The sequence below is a fragment of the Triticum aestivum genome, chromosome 3A (genome assembly GCF_018294505.1).
Source record: "Triticum aestivum cultivar Chinese Spring chromosome 3A, IWGSC CS RefSeq v2.1, whole genome shotgun sequence".
In the NCBI taxonomy this organism is placed as follows: domain Eukaryota; kingdom Viridiplantae; phylum Streptophyta; class Magnoliopsida; order Poales; family Poaceae; genus Triticum; species Triticum aestivum.
The window spans coordinates 692,398,699-692,426,182 of record NC_057800.1 but is presented as its reverse complement, the minus strand read 5'-3'; the positions used below and the strand labels follow the sequence as shown (position 1 = coordinate 692,426,182).

The 27,484-nt window shown below is 47.1% G+C and overlaps 1 pseudogene; it reads right to left on the bottom strand.

Annotated features, from left to right (window-relative positions):
* LOC123057167 (putative disease resistance RPP13-like protein 1) overlaps positions 1 to 2,782 on the bottom strand; it is a 55,248-nt pseudogene extending 52,466 nt beyond the window's left edge.
* Between the last annotated feature and the right edge of the window lie 24,702 nt (positions 2,783 to 27,484).

The following is a 27,484-nucleotide window of genomic DNA, read 5'->3' as shown; positions in this document are numbered from 1 at the left end:
TCTCAAAAACTGAGGAAAATACTTACGCTACTTTGCTGCGTCATCCCTTCCTCTTCGGGGAAAACCAACGCAGTGCTCAAGAGGTAGCAGGCGGCTACCCACTTGGTACTCCGGGGAGCTGTGATATAAAACCACTCCCGTTGCCATAAACTGGACACCTCTCGGAAGGAACCCTCTGGCCATGGAACATCAATGCCTTTGCTTATTACGGCACCTCCGCACTCTGCGTGTCACCCCCCAATCATCTTCGGCTTCACATTGAAAGTTTTGAGCCATAGGCCGAAGTGTGCGGTAATGTGGAGGAAGGCCTCACACACGACAATGAACGACGAGATGTGAAGGATGGAATCCGGGGCCATGTCATGGAAGTCCAGCCCATAATAGAACATGAGCCCTCTGACAAAGGGATCTAGAGAAAGGCCTAGCCCTCGGAAGAAGTTAGAGATGAATACAACGCTCTCGCCGGGTTCGGGAGTGGGAATGACCTGCCCTCGAGCAGGCAGCCTGTGCGAGATTTCGACGGTCAAATACCTGGCCTCTCTTAGCTTCTTGATGTCTTCCTCTGTGATAGAGGAAGGCATCCACCGACCTTGAAGGTTGGATCCGGACATGGTTGAAGGTCCGAAGCACCTGACCTGAGCCTTGGGTGTTGGAACTCGAGGCGGGGGAAGGATTCGATTGAGTACGAGAGGGAAAAAAGGACAGGCCTTGGCCTTTTTATAAAGAGGGTGAATATCAAGCGTCCACCTCGTGGCCGTTTGGGACTTGCCTAAAATCAAGGAGTCATACCAATGGGCACGATTGGGTTACCCACGTCCGTATTGATGAGAATCATGTAATAAGGGGGACACGATCTCTGCTTCGACAAGACGTGTCAAGAAAACCGCCTCGTGATATGTGTAGTGCTGGTTGAGAAAAACGGTTCGAATAATGACCGGGCCATGACATGATGTCATGTTGTTGAACATGTCAGCAGATTAGATTTGTGGAAATATTATTCTCTCTATGGTGGTATGCGGAACTTGTTTTGCAGAGCCGGACACTATTCTTGTGTTCAAAATCTTCTATGGAGTATTCGGAAGAACAACCCGCCTTGCAATGCCGAAGACAAATCCGCGTGCCGGACTTATCATCGTTGAAGCCTGGTTCAGGGGCTATTGAGGGAGTCCTGGATTAGGGGGTCCCCGGACAGCCGGACTATATCCTTTGGCCGGACTATTGGACTATGAAGATACAAGATTGAAGACTTCGTCCCGTGTCCGGATGGAACTCTCCTTGGCGTGGAAGACAAGCTTGGCAATACGGATATGTAGATCTTCTTCCTTGTAACTGACTCTGTGTAATCCTAGCCCCCCGGTGTCTATATAAACAAGAGGGTTTAGTCCGTAGGACAACAACAATCATACCATAGGCTAGCTTCTAGGGTTTAGCCTCTACGATCTCGTCGTAGATCAACTCTTGTAATACTCATATCATCAAGATCAATCAAGTAGGACGCAGGGTATTACCTCCATCAAGAGGTCCCGAACCTGGGTAAACATCGTGTCCCCCGCCTCCTATTACCATCCTCCTTAGATGCACAGTTCGGGACCCCCTACCCGAGATCCGTCGGTTTTGACACCGACAATGGTGTCATTCAGCATGCCATGGTTTACAATATTTTTCCAAAACTTGATATCTGGGTTTGTCCCAAGTCGTCCCGCCCCTGCTACTGCTGCAATAGGTGATTGGTGTAACTTTTCTGCAATATAAATTCTTAATCGGAAGCACTTGTAGTGCCCTGTTCATAATGCATAAATATCAAAAATTATAAATCCTTGTCCAAATCAGGTATTTTAATAGGTTCATCATCACATAGAGCTGTAGTTGCAACTATTGTTTGAGCCGTCACTAAGATTTTGATTCCTTTCATCCCAACTTTGAGCAGAGAGATCAGTTCCTCCAGTTGTTGGTTGTTCTTGGTCTTCACCCACTTATCATCCAATTTTTTTATTTAGAAATGGAGGAGGACCCCTGGCCTCTGCATCTGGACGATGCATGCAGCCACTTTATTAATTATGCAGACAAGACCTTACAAAGTCATACAACAGTCAGACTAAAGCCACCATCTGGGCAACATCTATTGCTACTCCTATCCACATGATCTAGGGATGCTGATAGTCTAGGCCTAATACCAAACATACCTTGCAGCCAAACCGAATATCCAAGGCCCGAGGTCCCAACCAGGATGCCTGCCGGGTATGGGGCACCCATCAGTCCGGCGCATTCCTCAATCAGGACGCCTGTCGGGTATGAGGCGGCCGCAGCCACCTGCTACCAATCCATCTTCAGTGATGTACTGCTGCATCTATACCTTTGCCTGGTCTAGCTGCCGTCGACGCCACCATGGTGCTAGACAATGCCACCATCTTGCACTCGTCTGTCATCACATGCCCACCGGCAAGGCCCCGTTGCTCCATGCCGCTGAGACCCGTTGTTGTCGACGTGCCAGATGCCACGCCGCTCCTCCTTTGCGAACACCACCTGCTTCATACCTACAAAATGAGAAAACAAGGCAGCAAAGGGATTACATTCTTACTTGCTGGATCACCCAACAACTTTCCTGGGGATGTGCTCAAGCTTTTTCCGATTTGGACGTCTGACTGTTTTACAAGACTTTCATGAACTCATCGTTGCAAGAATCAAGACACAATTCCTCAATAGACTAGGGCAGTGTTGGAAGAGATAGGATATTATTGCAATTACCGATATACAGTTCCTTGAGCAACGTGAGGTGCTCCATGTTGCCTGGTAAGGAGTCCTAGCTGCAGGTATAAATCTGGAGTACATAAAGACGAGGGAAAGCCTCAAATCTAGGTCCCAGTTGGCTGCATCTTGAGAGAAAAAGATTATGCAGGCTCTTCGTGCCACTACTCTGCTTATCCACCATCCAATCTGGGTATGTTGAACCTTTGTATCCACCTATTACAACTTCTTGAAGCCCCATGGGAGGGCACAGGCCCTCAAGTACCCCCGCTTCAACTTCTGGACTGCACCTTGTATCATTAGAACATGTGCCTCAAGTTGACAAGGTCAGCAAAGGGGAATTCCAACATTTCACCGCTGTAAAAATCTAGCAACTGGATTAGGTGAAGTTTAGTTAGTGCGCTTGGTAAAGTCACAAAGCATGAGTAGTCCGTCATAAAAGCAAGATAGTGTAGGTGCTTTAACCGAGTAATAGATTTTGGGATCGAGAACTTATTGGGTTTCCTGATTCGACGATGTTTCTTGCTAAAAGCAACGGATAGTATCGGCAATCTCGGCAGCCCCTTGCATATACTCTCAATGACTCTCCTCTCAGCTGGTTTATCCTCTTCAACAACATCAATGCTAGGAGTACATAAATTTTCCAATCCAAGGATCTTCTCAGTAATTAATTTTGCATCATAATTCCGAACAAAAAGATGTCAGACATCTCGAGGGACTTCTTCCTTCTAGCCTTCTTTGTGGCTCATTGTATTCTCAATTATGAAGCAATCACTTCCAGCAACCTTGGCTAATAAATTATGCAATAGATCATGAATTGTAAAGTATTCTTCTTCAGAGGAATCATCTACTTCTGGTTGTAGTAATGAGCATGACATTAACTATTGAATGTAGCCCTTGGCTACATCTTCCATGTCCTCTTTTGCAAAGTTGCTCTTTACAAAGCCTTGCGCTATCCATAGGCGAACTAACTCATCCCTTTTCAACTTCGATCTTCAGGGCAAAATATTGCAGAATTCAAAGCATCGCCTAATGTCTGGATTAAGCGGTTGATAGCTCCACCAAAGAGCATTCATTGTGTCATTCAACATGCCATGGTTTGCAGGATTTTTTGAAAACTTGATATCTGGGTTTGTCCTAAGTCGTCCTGCCCCTACTACCGCCACAATAGGTGATTGGTGTAATTTTTCTGCAATCACCCTCCCACCTCATATAAATTCTTCATCGGCAACACTTGTAGTGCCCAGTGCATAATGCATAAATATCGAAAAGTATATATCCTTGTCCAAATCAGGTATTTTAATAGGTTCCTCATGCATAAATATTGAAATGTATGCACCTCGCGCTTTTGTGTGTTTCATGAAATTTCTGAGCCGTTTGTTTTATTTTATTTTGGTCATTACTTCTAGGTCACCAATGGATTCGTCATGGAATGATGGACGTGGGAACTCAGACCTTGACGAATTCATATTCAACGAGTTCATCATCTCATCGGATTTGGACGATGAGGATGCTGAAATGATGATGATGATGATGCGTATCCAAGAGGAGTTGGAGAAGGCAGAGGAACACGTCCTCAACTTCAAGGTTTCCATCAAGAGTTGGAGAGTTATTCCCCATGATAGGATTCCCAGTGCACGACTTCTGTACACGGACTACTTCACATTGACCCGATATTCCCCGAAAGTATCTTTCGTCGTTGCTACCAAATGAGCAGAAATTTGTTCTTGCGGGTAGTGGATGTTGGGGAACGTAGTAATTTCAAAAAATTTCCTATGCACATGAAAGATCATGGTGATGCATAGCAACGAGAGGGAGAGTGTTGTCTACGTACCCTCGTAGACCGTAAGCGGAAGCGTTATGACAACGCAGTTGGTGTAGTCGTACGTCTTCACGATCGACCGATCCTAGCACCAAAAGTACGACACCTCCGTAATCTGCACACGTTCGGCTCGGTGACATCCCATGAACTCATGATCCAGTAGAGTGTCGAGGGAGAGCTTCACCAGCACGACAATGTGATGAAGATGAAGGTGATGATGAAGGTACCAGCGCAGGGCTTCGCCTAAGCACTACGACGATATGACCGAGGTGGATTATGGTGGAGGGGGGCACCGCACATGGCTAAAAGATCAATGGTCAACTTGTGTGTCTATGGGGTGCCCCTTGGCCACGTATATAAAGGATGGAGGGAGGAGGAGGCCGGCCCTCATAGGGCGCGCCCAAAGTGTGGAGTCCTACTAGGACTCCCTAGTCCTAGTAGGATTCCACCTCCCACATGGAATAGGAAAGAGGGAAGGGAGAAGGAGAAGAATGGAAGGGGATGCCCCCTTTCCCTAGTCCAATTCGGACCAGTCCATGGGGAAGGGGCGCGGCCACCCTTGAGGCATTTCTCTCCTTTCCCGTATGGCCCATTAAGGCCTAATACGAATTCTCGTAACTCTCCGGTACTTCGAAAAATACTTGAATCACTCGAAACCTTTCCGATGTCTGAATATAGCCTTTCAATATATCGATCTTTACGTCTCGACCATTTCGAGACTCCTCGTCATCTCCCCGATCTCATACAGGACTCCGAACAAAATTCGGTCATCAAATCACATAACTCATAATACAAATTGTCACAGAACGTTAAGCGTGCGGACCCTATGGGTTCGAGAACTATGTAGACATGACCGAGACTCATCTCCGGTCAACAACCAATAGCGGAACCTGGATGCTCATATTGGTTCCCACATATTCTATGAAGATATTTATCGGTCAAACCACATAACAACATATGTTGTTCCCTTTGTCATTAGTATGTTACTTGCCCGAGATTCGATTGTCGGTATCTCAATACCTAGTTCAATCTCATTACCGACAAGTCTCTTTACTCGTTCCATAATGCATCATCCCGCAACTAACTCATTAGTCACATTGCTTGCAAGGCTTATAGTGATGTGCATTACCGAGAGGGCCCAGAGATACCTCTCCGACAATCGGAGTGACAAATCCTAATCTCGATCTATGCCAACTCAACAAGTACCATCAGAGACACCTGTAGAGCACCTTTATAATCACCCAGTTACGTTGTGACGTTTGGTAGCACACAAAGTGTTCCTACGGTATCCGGGAGTTGCATAATCTCATAGTCATAGGAACATGAATAAGTCATGAAGAAAGCAATAGCAATATACTAAACGATCAAGTGCTAAGCTAATGGAATGGGTCAAGTCAATCACATCATTCTCTAATGATGTGATCCCGTTAAGCAAATGACAACTCATGTCTATGGCTAGGAAACTTAACCATCTTTGATTCAATGAGCTAGTCAAGTAGAGGCATACTAGTGACACTCTGTTTGTCTATGTATCCACACATGTACTAAGTTTCTGGTTAATACAATTCTAGCATGAATAATAAACATTTATCATGAAATAAGGCAATAAATAATAACTTTATTATTACCTCTAGGGCATATTTCCTTCAGTCTCCCACTTGCACTAGAGTCAATAATCTAGTTCACATCGCCATGTGATTTAACACCAATAGTTCACATCACCATGTGATTAACACCCATACTTCACATCGCCATGTGAGCAACACTCAAAGGGTTTACTAGAGTCAGTAATCTTAGTTCACATCGCCATGTGATTAACACCCAAAGAGTACTAAGGTGTGATCATGTTTTGCTTGTGAGAGAAGTTTAGTCAACGGGTCTGCCATATTCAGATCCATATGTATTTTGCAAATTTATATGTCAACAATGCTCTGCATGGAGCTACTCTAGCTAATTGCTCCCACTTTCATTATGTATCCAGATTGAGACTTATAGTCATCTGGATCAGTGTCAAAACTTGCACCGTTGTAACCCTTTAGGACGAACCTTTTGTCACCTCCATAATTGAGAAACATATCCGGATAATTTTGACCGCTTTCCAGTGATCTACTCCTAGATCACTATTGTACTCCCTTGCCAAACTCAGTGTAGGGTATACAATAGAACTGGTACACAGCATGGCATACTTTATAGAACTTATGGCTGAGGCATAGGGAATGACTTTCATTCTCTTTCTATCTTCTGCCATGGTCGGGCTTTGAGTCTTACTCAATTTCACACCTTGCAATACATGCAAGAACTCCTTCTTTGACTGTTCCATTTTGAACTACTTCAAAAATTTGTCAAGGTATGTACTTATTGAAAAAACTTATCAAGCGTCTTGATCTATCTTTATAGATCTTGATGCTCAATATGTAAGTAGCTTCATTGAGGTATTTCTTTGAAAAACTCCTTTCATACACTCCTGTTATGCTTTCCAAAAAATTCTTCATCATTTCCGATCAACAATATGTCATTCACATATGCTTATCAGAAAGGTTGTAGTGCTCCCACTCACTTTCTTGTAAATACAAGCTTCATCGCAAGTTTGTATAAAACTATATGCTTTGATCAACTCATCAAAGCGTATATTCCAACTCTGAGATGCTTTGCACCAGTCCATGGATGGATCGTTGTAGCTTGCACATTTTGTTAGCACCTTTAGGATAAAAAACCTGCTGGTTGCATCATATACAACTCTTCTTTAAGAAATCCATTAAGGAATGTACTTTTGACATCCATTTGCCAGATTTCATAAAATGTGGCAATTTGCTAACATGATTCGAACAGACTTTAAGCATAGATACGAGTGAGAAACTCTCATCATAGTCAACACCTTGAACTTGTTGGAAACCTTTTGCGACAATTCTAGCTTTGTAGATAGTAACACTATTATCAGTGTCCGTTTTCCTCTTGAAGATCCATTTAATCTCAATGGCTCGCCAATCATCAGGCAAGTCAATCAAAGTCCACACTTTGTTCTCATAAATGGATCCCATCTTAGATTTCATGGCCTCAACCCATTTCGCAGAATCTGGGCTCATCATCACTTCCTCATAGTTCGTAGGTTTGTCATGGTCTAGTAACATGATTTCCAGAATAGGATTACCATACCACTTAGGTGCGGAACATATTCTGGTTGACCTACGAGGTTCGGTAGTGACTTGATCTGAAGTTTCATGATCATCATCATTAACTTCCTCACTAATCAGTGTAGGCATCACTAGAAATGATTTCTGTGATGAACTACTTTCCAATTTTGGAGAAGGTACAATTACCTTATCAAGTTCTACTTCCCTCCCACTCACTTCTTTCGAGAGAAACTCCTTCTCTAGAAAGGATCCATTCTTAGCAACGAATATCTTGCCTTCGGATCTGTGATAGAAGGTGTACCCAACAGTTACTTTTGGGTATCCTATGAAGACGCACTTCTCCGATTTGGGTTTGAGCTTATCAGGATGAAACTTTTGCACATAAGCATCTCAACCCCAAACATTAAGAAAAGACAGCTTAGGTTTCTTGCTATACCACAGTTCATACGGTGTCGTCTCAATGGATTTACATGGGGCCTATTTTAACGTGAATGCAGTTATCTCTTATGCATAATCCCAAAACGATAGTGGTAAATTGGTAAGAGACATCATAGATCACACCATATCTAATAAAGTACGGTTATGACGTTCGGACACACCATTACGCTGTGGTGTTCCAGGTGGCGTGAGTTGCGAAACTATTCCACATTGTTTCAAATGAAGACCAAACTTGTAACTCAAATATTCGTCTCCACGATCAGATCGTAGAAACTTTATTTTCTTGTTACGATGATTTTCCACTTCACTCTGAAATTCTTTGAACTTTTCAAATGTTTCAGACTTATGTTTCATCAAGTAGATATACCCATACCTGCTCAAATCATCTGTGAAGGTCAGAAAATAATGATACCCGCCGCAAGCCTCAACACTCATCGGATCGCATACATCAGTATGTATTATTTCCAATAAGTCAGTTGCTTGCTCCATTGTTCCGGAGAATGGAGTCTTAGTCATTTTGCCCATGAGGCATGGTTCGCAAGCATCAAGTGATTCCAAAAGTCCTTCAGCATGGAGTTTCTTCATGTGCTTTACACCAATATGACCTAAACGGCAGTGCCACAAATATGTTGCACTATCATTATCAACTTTGCATCTTTTGGCATCAATATTATGAATATGTGTATCACTACGATCGAGATTCAACAAACCATTCACCTTGGGTGTATGACCCCAGAAGGTTTTATTCATGTAAACAGACTAACAATTATTCTTTAACTTAAATGAATAACCGTATCAAAATAAACATGATCCAATCATATTATGCTCAACACAAACACCAAATAACATTTATTTTAGGTTTAACACTAATCCCGAAGGTAAAGGGAGTGTGCGATGGTGATCTTATCAACCTTGGAATCACTTCCAACTCACATCATCACCTCACCCTTAACTAGTCTCTGTTTATTTTGCAACTCCCGTTTTGAGTTACTACTCTTAGCAATTGAACCAATATCAAATACTGAGGGGATGCTATAAACACTAGCAAAGTACACATCACTAACATGTATATCAAATATACTTTTGTTCACTTTGCCATCCTTCTTATCCGCCAAGTATCTAGGGCAGTTTCGCTTCCAGTGACCATTTCCTTTGCAGTAGAAGCACTTAGTTTCAGGCTTGGGTCTAGCTTTGGGCTTCTTCATGGGAGTGACAACTTGCTTGCCATTCTTCTTGAAGTTCCCTTTCTTTCCCTTGCCCTTTTACTTGAAACTGGTGGTCTTGTCAACCATCAACACTTGATGCTTTTCTTGATTTCTACCTTCGCCGATTTTAGCATCACAAAGAGCTTTAGGAATTGTTTTCGTCATCCCTTGCATATTATAGTTCATCATGAAGTTCTAGTAACTTGGTGATAGTGACTAGAGAAGTTTGTCAATTACTATCTTATCTGGAAGATTAACTCCCACTTGATTCAAGCAATTGTAGTACCCAGACAATCTGAGCACATGCTCACTAGTTGAGCTATTCTCCTCCATCTTGTAGGAAAAGTACTGTCAGAGGTCTCATACCTCTCGATACGGGCATGAGTATGAAATACCAATTTCAACTCTTGGAACATCTTATATGCTCCATGGCGTTCAAAACATTTTTGAAGTTCTGGTTCTAAGCCGTAAAGCACGATGCACTAAACTATCAAGTTGTCATCATACCGAGCTTCTTAAAACATTCACAAGGTCTGCATCTGCTCCTGCAATAGTTCTGTCACCTGGCGGTGCATCAAGGACATAATTTTTCTGTGTAGCAATGAGGATAAACCTCAGATCACGGACCTAGTCTGTATCATTGCTACTATCATCTTTCAACATAGTATTTCTCTAGGAACATATCAAAAAATAAACGGGGAGCTACATCGCGAGCTATTGATCCACAACATAGTTATGCAAATACTATCAGGACTAAGTTCATGATAAATTAAAGTTCAATTAATCATATTACTTAAGAACTCCCACTTAGATAGACATCCCTCTAATGATCTAAGTGATCACGTGATCCATATCAACCAAACCATGTCCGATCCTCACGTGAGATGGAGTGATTTTCAATGGTGAACATCACTATGTTGATCATATCTACTATATGATTCATGCTCGACCTTTTGGTCTCCAGTGTTCCGAGGCCATATCTGCATATGATAGGCTCGTCAAGTTTAACCCGAGTATTCCGCGTGTGCAAAACTGGCTTGCACTCGTTGTGTGTGAACGTAGAGCTTATCACACCCGATCATCACGAGGTGTCTCGGCACGACGAACTGTCGCAACGGTGCATACTCAGGGAGAACACTTATACCTTGAAATTTAGTGAGAGATCATCTTATAATGCTATAGACGAACTAAGCAAAATAAGATGCATAAAGGATAAACATCACATGCAATCAAAATATGTGACATGATATGGCCATGATCATCTTGCGCCTTTGATCTCCATCTCCAAAATACCGTCATGTTCTCTATCATCACCAGCATGACACCATGATCTCCATCATCTTGATCTCTATCAATGTGTCGTCACATGGTCGTCTTGCCAACTATTGCTCTTGCAACTATTGCTCTTGCATAGTGATAAAGTAAAGCAATTGTTTGGCGCTTGCATCTTATGCAATAAAGAGACAACCATAAGGCTTCTGCCAGTTGCCGATAACTTCAACAAAACATGATCATCTCATACAACAACTTATATCTCATCATGTCTTGACCATATCACATCACAACAAGCCCAGCAAAAACAAGTTAGATGTCCTCTACTTTGTTGTTGCAAGTTTTACATGGCTGCTATGGGCTGAGCAAGAACCGTTCTTACCTACGCATCAAAACCACAATGCTTTTTCGTTAAGTATGTGCTATTTTAACCTTCAACAAGGACCGGGCATAGCCACACTCGATTCAACTAAAGTTGGAGAAACTGACACCCGCCAGCCACGTGTGTGCGAAGCACGTCGGTAGAACCAGTCTCGCGTAAGTGTGGGCGTAATGTCGGTCCGGGCCGCTTTATCCAACAATACCGCCGAATCAAAGTATGACATGCTGGTAAGCAGTACGACTATTATCGCCCACAACTCACTTGTGTTCTACTCGTGCATATAACATCTACGCATAAACCTGGCTCTGATACCACTGTTGGGGAATGCAATAATTTAAAAAAATCCTACGCACACGCAAGATCATGGTGGTGCATAGCAACGAGAGGGAGAGTGTTGTCTACGTACCCTCGTAGACCGTAAGCAGAAGCGTTATGACAACGCAGTTGATGTAGTCGTATGTCTTCACGATCGACCGATCCTAGCACCGAAAGTAGGGCACCTCCGCGATCTGCACACGTTCGGCTCGGTGACGTCCCACGAACTCACGATCCAGCAGAGTGTTGAGGGAGAGCTTTGTCAGCACGACGGCATGATGACGATGATGATGAAGCAACCAGCGCAAGGCTTCGCCTAAGCACTACGACAATATGATCGAGGTGGATTATGGTGGAGGGGGCACCGCACACGGCTAAGAGATCAATTATCAACTTGTGTGTCTATGGGGTGCACCCTGGCCACATATATAAAGGATGGAGGGAGGAGGAGGCAGGCCCTCATAGGGCGTGCCCAAAGTGTGGAGTCCTACTAGGACTCCCTAGTCCTAGTACGATTCCACCTCCCACATGGAATAGGAAAAAGGGAAGGGAGAAGGAGAAGGAAGGAAGGGGGCGCCCCTTTCCCTAGTCCAATTCAGACCAGTCCATGGGGAAGGGGCGCGGCCACCCTTGAGGCCTTTCTCTCCTTTCCCGTATGGCCCATTAAGGCCTAATACAAATTCCCGTAACTCTCCCGTACTTCAAAAAATACCCGAATCACTCGAAACCTTTCCGATGTCCGAATATAGCCTTCCAATATATCGATCTTTATGCCTCGACCATTTTGAGACTCCTCGTCATGTCCCTGATCTCATTCGGGACTCTGAACAAACTTTGGTCATCAAATCACATAACTCATAATACAAATCGTCATAGAATGTTAAGCGTGCGGACCCTACGGGTTCGAGAACTATGTAGACATGACCGAGACTTATCTCCGGTCAATAACCAATAGTGGAACCTGGATGCTCATATTGGTTCCTACATATTCTACGAAGATCTTTATCGGTCAAATCGCATAACAACATACGTTGTTCCCTTTGTCATCGGTATGTGATACGTCTCCAACGTATCTATAAATTTGATTGTTCCATGCTATTATATTATCAACCTTGGATGTTTTATATGCATTTATATGCTATTTTATATGATTTTTGGGACTAAGTTATTAACCTAGGGCCGAGTGCCAATTTATGTTTTTTTCTTGTTTTTGAGTATCGCAGAAAAGGAAAATCAAACGGAGTCCAATTGACCTGAAATTTCACGGAGATCATTTTTGGACCAGAAGAAGCCCACGGAGTACTGGAGATGGGCCTGAAGAGTCCCGAGGCCACCATGAGGGTGGGGGCGCGCCCCTACCTCGTGTCCGCCTCGGAGACCCCCCTGACTTGTCCTCGACGCCAACACGTCTTATATATACAGAAACCTCCAGAACATAACCTAGATGGGGAGTTCCGCCGCCGCAAGCCTCTATAGCCACCAAAAGCCAATCTAGACCCATTTCGGCACCCTGCCGGAGGGGGGAATCCCTCTCTGGTGGCCATCTTCATCATCCCGGCGCTCTCCATGACAAGGTGTAACGCCCGGATAGTCTTGCTACAGTAATCCCATGCTAATCATGCCATGTCATCCTGATTACTGTTGCTAAACGTCTGTTAGTTCAAACCGCGTCAAATTCAAATTTAAAATTAAAATTAATGTCGGCAATAAAAGTTTTCAAAAATTGAAACAAAAATGTTCGGTGGTTGCCAAATATTACAAAGGTAATTATGGTGCAGCAAACACATTTTTATAAAATGTCTAAATAATTTAAAAGGTTTAAAAGCAGAAATGCAAATAGATAAAAACAAAACAGAAAAAAAGGCAAAGCAACCCCCCCTCTCACTGGGCCAAGTGGCCCAGCTGGCCTCAGCCGCCCGAACGGGCCGGCCCACCCCACGGCCCAGCCCCCCCCCCCCCCCCCACACACACACACTCCCCCTACACACTCCCTTAACCCCCCACCCGACCGAAACCCTAGCCGTCGCCCCACTTCCGCCCCCACTCCCCACGACCGCAGCCACTCCCCCCACACTCCCTCGTCTCTCCCTCTCACCCGATCCAGATCGGATCGGGCCGTCCCCGTTAGCGGCGCCGCCGTTCACCATCGCCGCCGCCGCCCAGCGCCCGCCTCCTCAACCCTCCTTCCCGGTGCCCCCACACTCTAGATCGGGGAGGGGGCCGATCCCACGCCGCCCTGCACACGCGATCCCATCGCCCGTCGCCGCGACGACCTTGCCATCCCGCGCCAGGACGCCGCGCCCGGAGCCCGCGCCTCCTCGCCGGCCTACACCTCGTCTCTGCCACGCACGTCGTCGTCGTCCTCCCCAACCCCCACTGCCCCGTTCCCTATGCCCCAATGTGAGCTTGCTGCCGCGCTCGTCTCCGCGCTCCTCTCTCTCACGCCTCTGCTCGCCGGCCCCGCAGTCGCCGTCCACGCCATGCTCGCGCCGTCTGCCGTCCCGCTCCGCCCCTGCCCCTTGCCCTGGCCGGCGCCCTCCTCCGCCCTAGCCAGCGCCAGGGACCAGTTGGGCTGCGCGCGCCCTATCGCCACTGTGGCCTCGCCCTGCTGCGCCGCATGGAGACCCCCGCGCCCTGCCTAGCTCGCCGTGGCCACCGGCCTCTCCCTGCTCCGGCGCCCTGCCGGGCTTGCCCGCCCACTCGGGCTGCGCCCCACGCCCGTGCCCACTAAGGCCACAGGGGCCTTTTGACAGCCGGGCCCCAAACCCCCTCTGTGCCTATGGCGAAGGGGGCCCCCACCCCCCAGAACGTTTAATAAAAAGAAAAGGATTTAAAAAAAAATTAAAACTAAATAAAAATAAAAATATTAATTAATTAATTAACTTAATTAATCCTAATTAGATTAGCCTAATTAACTAGTTTCACCTAATTAACTTTGATTAATTAACATAACTAATCTGATTAACTAAACTAATTAACCTGGTTAATTAGATAACAGACAATGACATGTGGGTCCCACTGGACCCACTTGTCTGTTTGACTGGTCAACCGACCAGTTGACCTGCTGACATCACCCTGATGTCATGCTTGCGTCATCATTCACTGTTCTAGATAATGTTGGGTTTAAATAAATAATTAAATCAGAAAATGATTTAAATCTTTAGAAAATCATATCTTTTAATCCGTAATTCGGATGAAAATACTTTATACATGAAAGTTGCTCAGAACGACGAGACGAATTTGAATACGCTGCCCGTTTATCCGCCACGCATTCCTAGCATAGCGAACACGCAACTTTCCCCCTCCGGTTCGTCTGCCCGAAAACGCGAAACACTGGGGATACTTTCCCGGATGTTTCCCCCCTTCACCGGTATCACCTCATACCGCGATAGGGCACCCCTAGCATCACGACTTGTCATGTCATGCATCGTCATGCATTTGTTTGCATTAATATTTTATTGTTTCTCCCCCTCTTCTCTCGCTAGACACCGAGACCGGACGCCGCTGCTACCCAGTTACGACTACGGTGTTGACGACCCCTCTCTCTTGCCAGAGCACCAGGCAAGCCCCCCCCCTTTGATCACCAGATATCGCCTACTCTTTCTCTATACTGCTTGCATTAGAGTAGTGTAGCATGTTACTGCTTTCCGTTAATCCTATTCTGATGCATAGCCTGTCATTCCTTGGCTTACTAACTGTTGTTACCTTTACCTGCAATCCTACTGCTTAGTATAGGATGCTAGATTATCCATCAGTGGCCCATACATTCTTGTCCGTCTGCCATGCTATATTATCTGGGCCGTGATCACTTCGGAGAGGTGATCACGGGTATATACTATATACTTTATACATGATAGCAGGTGGTGACTAAAGTCGGGTCGGCTTGTGGAGGCACCCGCGGAAGTGATTCACGGATTTGGGGGGCTGAAAAGGCACCTTTTGTTCCCGACGGCCCCCGCTGTTACTTTGAGGCGGAGCGACAGGGCAGGTTGAGACCACCTAGGAGAGAGGTGGGCCTGGCCCTGGTCGGCGTTCGCGGATACATAACACGTCTTAACGAGATCTTGGTATTTGATCTGAGTCTGGCTACTGGCCTATACGCACTAACCATCTACGCGGGGACAGTTATGGGCACTCGACGTCGTGGTATCAGCCGAAGCCTTCGTGACGTCAGCGACTGAGTGGCGCGCGCCGGATTGGACCGTAAGCCTGCTCTTGTATTAAGGGGGCTAGTTCTGCTTCCGGCCGCGTACGCAACGTGCAGGTGTGCAATGGGCGATGGGCCCAGACCCCTGCGCCATAGGATTTAGACCGGCGTGCTGACCTCTCTGTTGTGCCTAGGTAGGGCTGCGACGTGTTGATCTTCCGAGGCCGGGCATGACCCAGGAAAGTGTGTCCGGCCAAATGGGATCGAGCGTGTTGGGATATGTGGTGCACCCCTGCAGGGAAGTTAATCTATTCGAATAGCCGTGATCTTCGGTAACAGGACGACTTGGAGTTGTACCTTGACCTTATGACAACTAGAACCGGATACTTAATAAAACACACCCTTCCAAGTGCCAGATACAACCGGTGATCGCTCTCTCACAGGGCGACGAGGGGAGGATCATCGGTTAGGATTATGCTATGCGATGCTACTTGGAGGACTTCAGTCTATCTCTTCTACATGCTGCAAGACGGAGGCTGCCAGAAGCGTAGTCTTCGAAAGGACTAGCTATCCCCCCTTATTCCGGCTTTCTGCAGTTCAGTCCACATATAATAGCCTTATTCCAGTTGATACCAATGCATACATATGTAGTGTAGCTCCTTGCTTGCGAGTACTTTGGATGAGTACTCACGGTTGCTTTCTCCCTTTTTCCCCTATCCCTTCTACCTGGTTGTCGCAACCAGATGTTGGAGTCCAGGAGCCAGACGCCACCGTCGACGACGACTCCTACTACACCGGAGGTGCCTACTACTACGTGCTGCCCGCTGACGACGACCAGGAGTAGTTAGGAGGATCCCAGGCAGGAGGCCTGCGCCTCTTTCGATCTGTATCCCAGTTTGTGCTAGCCTTCTTAAGGCAAACCTTGTTTAACTTATGTCTGTACTCAGATATTGTTGCTTCCGCTGACTCGTCTATGATCGAGCTCTTGTATTCGAGCCCTCGAGGCCCCTGGCTTGTAATATGATGCTTGTATGACTTATTTTATTTGTAGAGTTGTGTTGTGATATCTTCCCGTGAGTCCCTGATCTTGATCGTACACGTTTGCGTGTATGATTAGTGTACGATCAAATCGGGGGCGTCACAAGTTGGTATCAGAGCCGACTGCCTGTAGGAATCCCCCTTCCACACTCCTTGGCCGAAGTTGAGTCTAGACATTACAAAAACTTTTACTAACATGGCTGTGTGCCTTACGGGCCCACATCGCCATCTGGGTGGTATTAGGCTCTTTTACTCCTCGATCCTTACTCTGGGACACTGAACTCTCTCCTACTCGGGTTAAACGATTTTACTAACTCTAACACTAGGATCCCGTGACCACGTTCACCCCAAAGTTGGATAAGCCCTAGTTATTCTTTAGAGTAGTATTTGAACATTATCCACATTGTCATTTGACTCCTGTGAAAACATCTTGTTTTCAGATGGAACCCACGAGGCAGGTCGTGCGCCACACGACGGCCATTGGTGCCTCAGGATCACCTGCTGTGTTGGTTGAGATGATGACCTATCTGGGTTATCGCTGGCACCCTGAGTACACCGTCTATGAGGAGTATCAGGACTTCAACCAGGAGCAGTACCGTGCCATCGTCCACCTCTACTCTCGGGAGTATGACTCCACTACCGTGCTGCACACTGCTCATGGTGTTGGAGTGACTATCGATATGGCGGTCCACGATGCTGCTTATGCTGCTCTGACACGTCTTCGTGGAGAGTATCAGGAGTTGGACACCTCCCCCTTCAGGCACATTGCTATCGCATCCGATGTTGGTGCGGAGGGATACTACACTGCTGCCTACTCCACTGTCACCCGAGAGCCCTTCTACCATCAGAACCTGGTTCTGCATGCTGATGGGCTGGATAGAGCTAACCGAGCTCTTCGCCACGAGTTGTACACCACCCGTCAGCACCTGTATCGTGCTCTGACGCTGTTGCACCCCTCTGTCCGCTCTGGTGATCTGTCGCGTTCTGCGATCTACCCTGCCCGGACCGTGATGCCCCAGGGCGTCGGCTGGCCAGATGTGGGAGGCTACTCTCCTGCATTGGGTCCTCTCCTGCCACCTGCGCATCGGGTTCCGCACCAGAGTATCCGCGGACCCCAGGCTACTCGCGTGGAGGTCTTCCCTTCGCGTCACTACCAGCTGTCGGGCTACACCTACCTCCGCAGTACCGCATGGGACTGACGTAGACTTGCTTATTAGTGTTAGATGCATTCGCCGCGAGCCTGTGTGCCGCCTATGATGTCTTAGCCTATGTACTGAACACTGTGTAACGAACTCTATGCATGATCTCTTTTGTAAGATATGCCGACTACTATGTAGTATCTATCGTGCTGCTTTCGTTGTGCATGTTTCATCATGAATGATTCTTGTTTTTGCAAATTTCTCAATGCTGAACTACCCCTGTTAAATATTAGCAGGATGGTTAGACCAGGTGGTCGTGGTCGTGGTGGCAACGCCCCACCACCGCCTGAGTACATGGCTGGGATGATGCAACAGTTTGAGCTGAATCGTCAGTTCATGGAGAATATAATGGCTCAGTTTCCTCGCCCCAATATGAACCAGCAGCCAGCCCAAGTGACTCTGCAGGATTTCATGCGCCTCAACCCAACCGTGTACCGCAGCTCGACTCAGCCTCTGGATGCTGATGACTGGCTCCGTGACATCACCTATGAGATGGAGTCTGCTGATGTAGCCCCTGCCAGCTATGTCACCTTTGCTTCCTTCTTCCTGAAAGGACCCGCAGCTCAATGGTGGGACAGCCACAGGCGTACTCTGCCAGCTGGAACAATCATCACCTGGCCAGACTTCCAAGCTGCCTTCCGTGCTCGCTTCATTCCTCAGGGAGTCATGGACCGGAAGAAACGTGAGTTCCGCAACCTCACCCAAGGCAACAAAACTGTGGAAGCTTACCAGCGGGAGTTTCTTGACTTGTCCCGCTATGCTGAAGAGGACATTGCAACTGATGCACGCAGACAGGAGAAGTTCCGTGATGGCCTTCAAGCTAACATCAAGCTCGCACTTCTAGTGCATGACTTTGCTGATTTCGCCACTCTGGTGAACAAGGCCATCAATGTCGAAACTGGTCTGCAGGAATACCAGAGCTCTCATAGGCGCAACCGTGACATGGGCTCATCTTCGGGCCCGTCTTCGCAGAAGCGCAAGATATGGATTCCCAACAGCATGTACCAGCCGAATGCACCTGCCCCAAGGCAGACCTATGCTGCACCTCGTCTGCCTACTCCTCCAACTAGGCAGCCAATACTTCCAGCTCCACCACCACAAGCTCCTGTTCCCACTCCCAATAATGGTCTCTGCTACAAGTGTGGTCAGCCAGGTCACCGTGCTAGGGATTGCAATCAGAACCAGAATCAACTGGCCCTCCCCACAGCTGGCCGTGGAAGCAACCAGCCTCGCAACAACAATGCCAAGTCTTATGGACGTGTTCATGCCAACCACGTTGATCTCAATGAAGTTCTAGACCAGCCTGCTACCGTGATGGGTACACTCCTCGTAAACTCAGTACCTGCATCTGTTTTATTCGATTCAGGAGCATCGCATTCATTCATGTCAGAAGATTTTGCATACAAGCATGACGTTAAATGTGAGGAGATGAACACTTCGGTATTGGTAAAAACCCCGTGGGACAATGTCAAACCTCACTGGTTGGCATCGATGTCCCCGTGGAAATCGAAGGGCTGGAATTCTATGCCTCTCCCATTATCCTGAAGTCGTCTAACATCGACCTCATTCTGGGAATGGATTGGTTGAAAGCGCATACTGCTTCTATAGTTTGCGCCACTAAGGTCGTCCATCTGCTACACCCTTCTGACAAATAATAGCTTACCAAGCTCATCTAGTTCAGAACGCCGAGGCACGACTTTATGCCTTGAATGCGTTGAACGCTGCACCACTCGAGGGCATTGAAAACATTCCCGTCGTTCGTGAATTCCAAGACGTCTTCCCAGAAGAACTTCCAGGGATTCCCCCTGCTAGAGCTGTCGAGTTCATCATCGACTTGAAACCCGGCACCACCCCTATAGCTAAACGACCCTATAAGATGCCGCCGCATGAACTCATTGAGCTTAAGGAGGAAATCGACAAATCTCTTGTCAAAGGTTTCATTCGCCCAAGTTGCTCTCCTTGGGGAGCACCTTCTCTCTTTGTTAAGAAAAAGGATGGGACAAACCGATTAGTCCAAGACTACCGTCCTATAAACCAAGCTACCATTCAGAATAAATATCCTCTTCCTCGGATCAATGATCTTTATGATCAACTGGCTGGCTCATCAGTGTTCTCCAAACTTGATTTGAGGCTAGGTTACCACCAGATCCGTGTTCGTGAAGAGGATATCCCAAAAACTGCCTTCGTGACTCGGTATGGATCATACGAGTACACCGTCATGTCATTCGGCTTAACGAATGCTCCCGCCACCTTCTCTCGTCTGATGAACTATATATTCATGGATTACCTCGACAAGTTTGTCGTGGTTTATTTGGACGATATCCTTGTATTTTCCAAGAACAAGGAAGAACATGCTGAACATCTTCGTCTTGTGCTGGAAAAGCTTCGGGAGCATCAGCTGTATGCTAACTATTCCAAGTGTGAATTCTGGCTCCCCGAAGTAACCTATCTTGGGCATGTCATCTCCAAGGATGGTATTGCCGTCAACCCTGAATGAGTTCAGGCCATTCTCGATTGGACTCCTCCGAAGAATGTGAAGCAAGTCCAAAGTTTCCTCGGTCTCGCCAGCTATTGTCGTCGATTCGTCGAGAACTTCTCCAAGATTGCCAGGCCTCTGACTAATCTGTTGCATAAGGGTGTCAAGTTCGAATGGACAGACAAGTGTCAGGAAAGTTTTCAGGCGCTCAAAGACAAGTTGACCTCTGCCCCCGTGCTTGCTCCACCTGATACTAAGAAGGACTTCGTCATTTACTGCGACGCTTCCCGTCAAGGATTAGGCTGTGTCCTAATGCAAGAGCGCAGAGTGATTGCATATGCCTCTCGTCAACTGCGCCCTCACGAAGAAAACTACCCAGTTCACGACCTCGAGCTTGCTGCTGTCATTCATGCACTAAAGCAGTGGCGACATTACCTTCTCGGTAATCGTTGCGAGATCTTCACCGACCACCAAAGTCTGAAGTATCTGTTTACTCAGCCAGATCTGAACCTCCGTCAGCAGAGATGGATGGAGACTGTTGCAGACTTTGACGTGGGTATATCATATACCCCCGGCAAGGCTAATGTAATGGCTGATGCCTTGAGCCGCAAGTCTTACTGCAACCACCTCCAGGTTCACAAAGTTCAGCCCTCGCTTGTCGAAGAATTTAGAAAGCTGAACCTCCATATTGTTCCTCCTGGAGCACTCGCTCCCCCTCCCCCGGAGTTCCGCAAGATGAATCTTCTTGTTGTTACTAAGGGTTCTCTAAATACCCTGGCTGTCGTACCAGATCTCATAGCTGGTATAAAGACTATTCAAGGTTATGACTCTGAAGTCCATAAGATTAAACGCCATCTAGCAGAAGGAAAGCCCTCATTCTTCACTATCGCCGACGATGGCGCCTTGTATTTCAAAGGCCGCCTAGTGGTACCATGTTCGAAGAAAAACCTGGATAAGACTAAAAGGGTTATGCAAGAAGCTCATGATACGCCTCTGTCCATCCATCCTGGTAGTACGAAGATGTATCAGGATATTCGCCAAAGATTCTGGTGGTCTAATATGAAGCAGGACATTGCTCGTTATGTTGCGGAGTGTGACGTTTGCCGTCGTATCAAAGCTGAGCATCAAAGGCCTGCTGGAACTCTGCAACCTATCTCTATTCCTGAATGGAAATGGGACCATGTTGAGATGGACTTCGTCACTGGATTTCCCAAGTCGCAGAAAGGTAATGATGCTATTCTTGTCGTCATTGACCGGCTTTCTAAAGTTGCACATTTTCTGGCGGTCAAAGAGACAATCACTGCTAGTCAGCTTGCTACTCTCTACATGGGCAGAATTGTTTCACTTCACGGTATTCCACTGGTTATCAGTTCAGACCGTGGCAGCTTATTCACTTCAAGGTTTTGGGCGAGTTTCCAAGAAGCTATGGGAACTCATCTGTCGTTCAGTACTGCGTTTCATCCTCAGTCGCAAGGACAGGTTGAACGTGTCAACCAAGTTCTCGAAGACATGCTTCGAGCTTGTGTAATCTCATTCGGCAAGAAATGGGAGGAATCTCTTCCATATGCCGAGTTCTCTTATAATAATAGCTATCAAGCTAGTCTGAAGATGTCCCCCTTCGAAGTGCTATATGGACGAAAGTGTCGAACCCCTCTGAACTAGTCAGAAACTGGGGAACGTCCACTCTTTGGTCCGGATATTATCCAACAGGCCGAAGAACAAGTTCGCATTATTCGCGAGAATCTCAAGACTGCTCAATCATGTTAGAAAAGTCAGTATGACCGTCATCACCAAGACATGGTCTATCAACCTGGCGAAAAGGCTTATCTTCGAGTTACACCAATGAAGGGTGCACACCGCTTCGGGATCAAAGGAAAGCTAGCTCCCCGCTATATTGGTCCTTTCACTATTCTTGAAAGGCGTGGAAAGGTGGCATATCAACTGGAGCTTCCGCCGAACCTTTCTCAGGTTCACGATGTGTTCCACGTGTCACAACTCTGACGCTGCTTCAAGGACCCAATCCGAGCAGTGGATCATGAAGTGCTTGAATTGCAACAAGACCTCTCCTATAAAGAGCATCTGATCCACATTCTCGACCAAGCTGAACGCCGCACACGTCAGAAGGCGATCAAGTTCCTCAAGGTCCAGTGGTCGAATTACTCTGAAGACGAAGCCACCTGGGAACGCGAGGATCGTCTTCGTGATGAATACCCCGCACTGTTTCCTTCTACCTCCTAAATCTCGGGACGAGATTTCTTGTAGTGGAGGAGATTTGTAACGCCCGGATAGTCTTGCTACAGTAATCCCACGCTAATCATGCCATTTCATCCCGATTACTGTTTCTAAACGTCCGTTAGTTCAAACCGCGTCAAATTCAAATTTAAAATTAAAATTAATGTCGGCAATAAAAGTTTTCAAAAATTGAAACAAAAATGTTCGGTGGTTGCCAAATATTACAAAGGTAATTATGGTGCAGCAAACACATTTTTATAAAATGTCTAAATAATTTAAAAGGTTTAAAAGAAGAAATGCAAATAGATAAAAACAAAACAGAAAAAAGGCAAAGCAACCCCCCCTCTCACTGGGCCAAGTGGCCCAGCTAGCCTCAGCCGCCCGAACGGGCCGGCCCACCCCACGGTCCAGCCGGCCCCCCCTCCCACACACTCCCCACACACTCCCTTAACCCACCGACCGAAACCCTAGTCGTCGCCCCACTGCCCCCCCACTCCCCACGACCGCAGCCACTCCCCCACACTCCTCTCTCTCCCTCTCACCCGATCCAGATCGGATCAGGCCGTCCCGTTGGCGGCGCCGCGTTCACCATCGCCGCCGCCGCCTGCGCCCACCTCCTCAACCCTCCTTCCCGGTGCCCCCCACTCTAGATCGGGGAGGGGCCCGATCCCGCACCGCCCTGCACACCCGATCCCGTCGCCCGTCGCCGCGACGACCTCACCATCCCGCGCCAGGACGCCGCACCCGGAGCCCGCGCCTCCTCGCCGGCCTACACCTCATCTCCGCCACGCACGTCGTCGTCGTCCTCCCCAACCCCACTGCCCCGTTCCTACGCCCAATGTGAGCTTGCTGCCGCGCTCGTCTCCGCGCTCCTCTTTCTCGCGCCTCTGCTCGCCGGCCCCGCAGTCGCCGTCCATGCCATGCTCGCGCCGTCTGCCGTCCCGCTCCGCCCCTGCCCCTTGCCCTGGCCGGCGCCCTCCTCCGCCCTAGCCAGCGCCAGGGACCAGTTGGGCTGCGCGCGCCCTATCGCCACTGTGGCCTCGCCCTGCTGCGCCGCATGGAGACCCCCGCGCCCTACCTAGCTCACCGTGGCCACCGGCCTCTCCCTGCTCCGGCGCCCTGCCGGGCTTGCCCACCCGCTCGGGCTGCGCCCCACGCCCGTGCCCACTAAGGCCACAGGGGTCTTTTGACAGTCGGGCCCCAAACCCCCTCTGTGCCTATGGCGAAGGGGGCCCCCACCCCCCAGAACGTTTAATAAAAAGAAAAGGATTTAAAAAAAATAAAAATAAATAAAAATAAAAATATTAATTAATTAATTAATTAACTTAATTAATTCTAATTAGATTAGCCTAATTAACTAGTTTCACCTAATTAACTTTGATTAATTAACATAACTAATCTGATTAACTAAACTAATTAACCTGGTTAATTAGATAACAGACAACGACATGTGGGTCCCACTGGACCCACCTGTCTGTTTGACTGGTCAACCGACCAGTTGACCTGCTGACATCACCCTGATGTCATGCTTGCGTCATCATTCATTGTTCTGGATAATGTTGGGTTTAAATAAATAATTAAATCAAAAAATGATTTAAATCTTTAGAAAATCATATCTTTTAATCCGTAATTCGGATGAAAATACTTTATACATGAAAGTTGCTCAGAACGACGAGACGAATTTGAATACGCAGCCCGTTTATCCGCCACGCATCCCTAGCATAGCGAACACGCAACTTTCCCCCTCCGGTTCGTCTGCCCGAAAACGCGAAACACCGGGGATACTTTCCCGGATGTTTCCCCCCTTCACCGGTATCACCTCATACCGCGATAGGGCACCCCTAGCACCGATACTTGCCATGTCATGCATCACTATGCATCTGTTTCCTTAAATATTTATTGTTTCTCCCCCCTCTTCTCTCGCTAGACACCGAGACCGATGTCGCTGCTACCCAGTACGACTACGGTGTTGACGACCCTCTCTCTTTCCAGAGCAACCAGGCAAGCCCCCCCCCCTTGATCACCAGATATCGCCTACTCTCCTCTATACTGCTTGCATTAGAGTAGTGTAGCATGTTACTGCTTTCCGTTAATCCTATTCTGATGCATAGCCTGTCATTGTTGTTACAACTGTTGTTACCATTACCTCCTATCCTACTGCTTAGTATAGGATGCTAGTGTTCCATTAGTGGCCCTACACTCTTGTCCGTCTTCCATGCTATACTACTGGGCCGTGATCACTTCGGGAGGTGATCACGGGCATATACAATATACTTTACACAGTTACATTACCTGTGATACTGTTCGGAGATGGGGGCTGAAGGGGCAGGTGGCTCCATCCCGGTAGAGGTGGGCCTGGGTTCTCGACGGCCCCCGGCTGTTACTTTGAGGCGGAGCGACAGGGCAGGTTGAGACCACCTAGGAGAGAGGTGGGCCTGGCCCTGGTCGGCGTTCGCGGATACATAACACGCTTAACGAGATCTTGGTATTTGATCTGAGTCTGGCTACTGGCTTATACGCACTATCCATCTACGCGGGGACAGTTATGGGCACTCGATGTCGTGGTATCAGCCGAAGCCTTCGTGACGTCAGCGACTGAGTGGCGCGCGCCGGATTGGACCGTAAGCCTGCTCTTGTATTAAGGGGGCTAGTTCTGCTTCCGGCCGAGTACGCAACGTGCAGGTGTGCAATGGGCGATGGGCCCAGACCCCTGCGCCATAGGATTTAGACCGGCGTGCTGACCTCTCTATTGTGCCTAGGTAGGGCTGCGACGTGTTGATCTTCCGAGGCCGGGCATGACCCAGGAAAGTGTGTCCGGCCAAATGGGATCGAGCGTGTTGGGATATGTGGTGCACCCTTGCAGGGAAGTTAATCTATTCGTATAGCCGTGATCTTCGGTAACAGGACGACTTGGAGTTGTACCTTGACCTTATGACAACTAGAACCGGATACTTAATAGAACACACCCTTCCAAGTGCCAGATACAACCGTTGATCGCTCTCTCACAGGGCGACGAGGGGAGGATCATCGGTTAGGATTATGCTATGCGATGCTACTTGGAGGACTTCACTCTAATCTCTTCTACATGCTGCAAGACGGAGGCTGCCAGAAGCGTAGTCTTCGAAAGGGCTAGCTATCCCCCCTTATTCCGGCTTTCTGCAGTTCAGTCCACATATGATACCCTTATTCCATTTGATACCAATGCATACATATGTAGTGTAGCTCCTTGCTTGCGAGTACTTTGGATGAGTACTCATGGTTGCCTTCTCCCTCTTTTCCCCCTATCCCTTCTACCTGGTTGTCGCAACCAGATGATGGAGTCTAGGACCCAGCCGCCACCGTCAACGACGACTCCTACTACACCGGAGGTGCCTACTACTACGTGCTGCCCGCTGATGACGACCAGGAGTAGTTAGGAGGATCCCAGGCAGGAGGCCTGCACCTCTTTCGATATGTATCTCAGTTTGTGCTAGCCTTCTTAAGGCAACCTTGTTTAACTTATGTCTGTACTCAGATATTGTTGCTTCCGCTGACTCGTCTATGATCGAGCTCTTGTATTCGAGCCCTCGAGGCCCCTGGCTTGTAATATGATGCTTGTATGACTTATTTTATTGGTAGAGTTGTGTTGCGATATCTTCCCGTGAGTCCCTGATCTTGATCGTACACGTTTGCGTGTATGATTAGTGTACGATTAAATCGGGGACGTCACACAAGGAGGGAGTAGTTCACCCTCGGGGCTGAGGGTATGTACCAGTAGCTATGTGTTTGATCTCTCTCTCTCTCTCTCTCTCTCTCTCTCTCTCTCGTGTTCTTGATTCGGAACGATCTTGATGTATCGCGAGCTTTGCTATTATAGTTGGATCTTATGATGTTTCTCCCCCTCTATCTCCTTGTGATGAATTGAGTTTTCCCTTTGAAGTTATCTTATTGGATTGAGTTTTTAAGGATTTGAGAACACTTGATGTATGTCTTGCATGTCCTTATCTGTGGTGACAATGGGATATCATGTGATCCACTTGATGTATGTTTTGGTGATCAACTTGCGAGTTCCGTGACCTCATGAACTTATGCATAGGGGTTGGCACACGTTTTCGTCTTGACTCTCTGGTGGAAACTTTGGGACACTCTTTGAAGTTCTTTGTGCTAGTTGAATAGATGAATCTGAGATTGTGTGATGCATATCGTATTATCATTCCCGTGGATACTTGAGGTGACATTGGAGTATCTAGGTGACATTAGGGTTTTGGTTGGTTTGCGTCTTAAGGTGTTATTCTAGTATGAACTCTAGGATAGATCGAACAGAAAGAATAGCTTCATGTTATTTTACTACGGACTCTTGAATAGATAGATCAGAAAGGATAACTTTGAGGTGGTTTCATACCCTACAATAATCTCTTCATTTGTGCTCCGCTATTAGTGACTTTGGAGTGAATCTTTGTTGCATGTTGAGGGATAATTATATGATCCAATTATGTTATTATTGTTGAGAGAACTTGCACTAGTGAAAGTATGAACCCTAGGCCTTGCACATTGCAATACCATTTGTGCTTACTTTTATCATTAGTTACCTTGTTGTTTTTATATTTTCATATTACAAAAACCTACATCTACCATTCATATTGCACTTGTATCACCATCTCTTCGCCGAACTAGTGCACCTATACAATTTACCATTGTATTGGGTGTGTTGGGGACACAAGAGACTCTTTGTTATTTGGTTGCAGGGTTATTTGAGAGAGACCATCTTCATCCTAGGCCTCCCACGAATTGATAAACCTTAGGTCATCCACTAGAGGGAAATTTGCTACTGTCCTACAAAACTCTGCTCTTTTCTGGTGCCGTTGCCGGGGAGGTTAGCGCTTGAAGGTATATCTTCAGATCTTGCAATCGAATCTTTTAGTTTCTTGTTTTATCACTAGTTTAGTCTATAAAATAAAACTACAAAAAACGGAATTAAGGTTGCCTCATATGCTTCATCTTTTTAATGTCTTTCGTAAAAATAAGGATTCGGATAATTGTGCCAAAGTGTTAGAAGAAGAATGTATTAAAATGTTTGGCACTAAATCTTTGGATGATGAGCAT